Source organism: Oryx dammah, unplaced genomic scaffold (genome assembly GCF_014754425.2).
Source record: "Oryx dammah isolate SB20612 unplaced genomic scaffold, SCBI_Odam_1.1 HiC_scaffold_24, whole genome shotgun sequence".
In the NCBI taxonomy this organism is placed as follows: domain Eukaryota; kingdom Metazoa; phylum Chordata; class Mammalia; order Artiodactyla; family Bovidae; genus Oryx; species Oryx dammah.
In genome coordinates, this window is record NW_024070208.1 from 83,206,466 (window position 1) to 83,208,526 (window position 2,061).

The window sequence follows — 2,061 nt, forward strand, 5'->3', positions numbered from 1 at the left end:
ATTTATGAAAACAAAGCAAACTAAAACCAAGATAGAATGCAAACTCTAGGCCACATGCCGAAGCGTAATAATTTTAAAAGTCTACGTTTGCACAGCATTTTTGAATCTCCAAAAATATGCCGGGAACTGTGGATGGAAGGGTGACGGATGTCCACGGAGCTCACCGTCCATGTGCTTTCATCTGCATTTGCTTGATGGTGAGTCTATCATCAGCGTTTTGTTTTGATAAATGTAAGATAAATGTGATTCCAAAGATGTGAAAATAACTTTTCCTCATTAATACAACAGAAAAGAATCTAGTTCAGTAAAATAATATTTCTGTTCTAATCATGGAAAACATGGAAAGAGAATATCCCCACTGCTCTCAGACTCACAAAACACTTCTGCTCAAACGGGAAAACAACTCCAAGTGTTGATATGTTCTTGGCAAAAAAAAAAAAAAAGAGCATGAACCATCTGAGGAACAAGCTGAACTGGGGTCCACGACACCTCCTGCAGTCAGGCCGAGAAGCAAGTCTACCCAGTCCTGGGGGGCTCCCGCAAGCTTCATGAGCACCCTAGGGTGTGTGCTTGGCTCCGACCTCCGTCATGAGATGGCAGGCCGGCTCTCCTGTTGCCCTCGTCGGACCACGTGGGCTGACTCATCTCCCCTTCCCCTCGTCCCCTTTCTCCCACGGTGGGGGTGGACCTGGAACACCCTCGCCTGGGAGGGGCTGAACCAAGGGTGTCGGGGGGTGTGTCTCCCGCAGGTCGCTGGGGGCCCCAAGCACAGAAGGGATGATGACTAGCTGCCCCGTGACCGAGGCTCAGATGACCGCGAGCGTGTCCGCTGGGACCCGTGGGTGGAAAGGCCGCCTGGAGATGGGAACTGGGGGTGGGGGTGCGGCCCTTGGTGGTTGCTGACTCACTGGCCTGAAGGACAAAGCCGAGGAGTCCTTGGCCAGAATGTTCTCCCAGAATCACCCACTGTCCGGGATGAGCAAGGGTCCGGAGAGGACATCCCCAGCTTCAGAAGGGACCTCCCGTTAGGAGGCTTCTGAGTCTTGGCGACTCTCCCCAGGTAGCCAGACATCTTTCTCACCTGCCTGCCCCCGCATCCAAGGAGATCCAACCAGTCTATCCTAGAGGAGATCAGTCCTGGGTGTTCATTGGAAGGACTGATGCTGAAGCTGAAACTCCAATAATTTGGCCACCTGATGCAAAGAGCTGACTCATTGGAAAAGACCCTGATGCTGGGAAAGATTGAAGGCAGGAGGAGAAGGGGACGACAGAGGATGAGATGGTTGGATGGCATCACCGACTCAATGGACATGGGTTTGGGTAAACTCCGGGAGTTGGTGATGGACAGGGAGGCCTGGCGTGCTGCAGTTCGTGGGGTCGCAAGGAGTTGGACACGACTGAGCAACTGAGCTGAACTGTGCCCCTGCCCGGAATGACCACGAGCCCGGCACTGTCCTTCCCGCCCGAGTTCCCGGCCACCCCGTCCATGACGCTCCGCGAGAGCCACAGTCCGCCACGTCCAGGCTGCGAGGAGCAGCGTCCCCCAGCATCTCCTGCACGGTCCTGCCGCCCTGCGGGTCACCTTTCCTCCCCCCGCCCCCCCCCCCCCCCCCCCCCGCCCACCCCCGCTCTGGCTCCCTGACTCTGACTCCAAGTCCAGCCCCTCAGCCGCCTGGCCCAGGCCCTGCCCCTCAGTCACTTGTTCCTGCTCCAGATCCGTCCCCAGCGGGGCTGGGAGACTGGATGGGGGGGAGGAGCAGCCTTCGCGCGTCCACATGGAGTGGCGTCCTCAGCCGCCCGGTGCGCCTCTGACCCGACCCACTGGGAGGCTTCCGCTGCACTGCACGCCTGGGGCAGGGCGGGCGGCCCCCCGGCCCGCAATGCTCACAAGGCCGAGTTGGGTATCTAAGCGAGTGGGAGGCCAAAGTGAGAAGCTGCATCCGAGGCCCCTCACGAGACAAAGCAGAGACCTACAGACACATGGGGAGGGACCCCACGGCTGGTCCAGGGACGCAGGGATGCCAGAGCAGGAGGGAGGGAGAGGGGAGGGGGAGGAGGAGG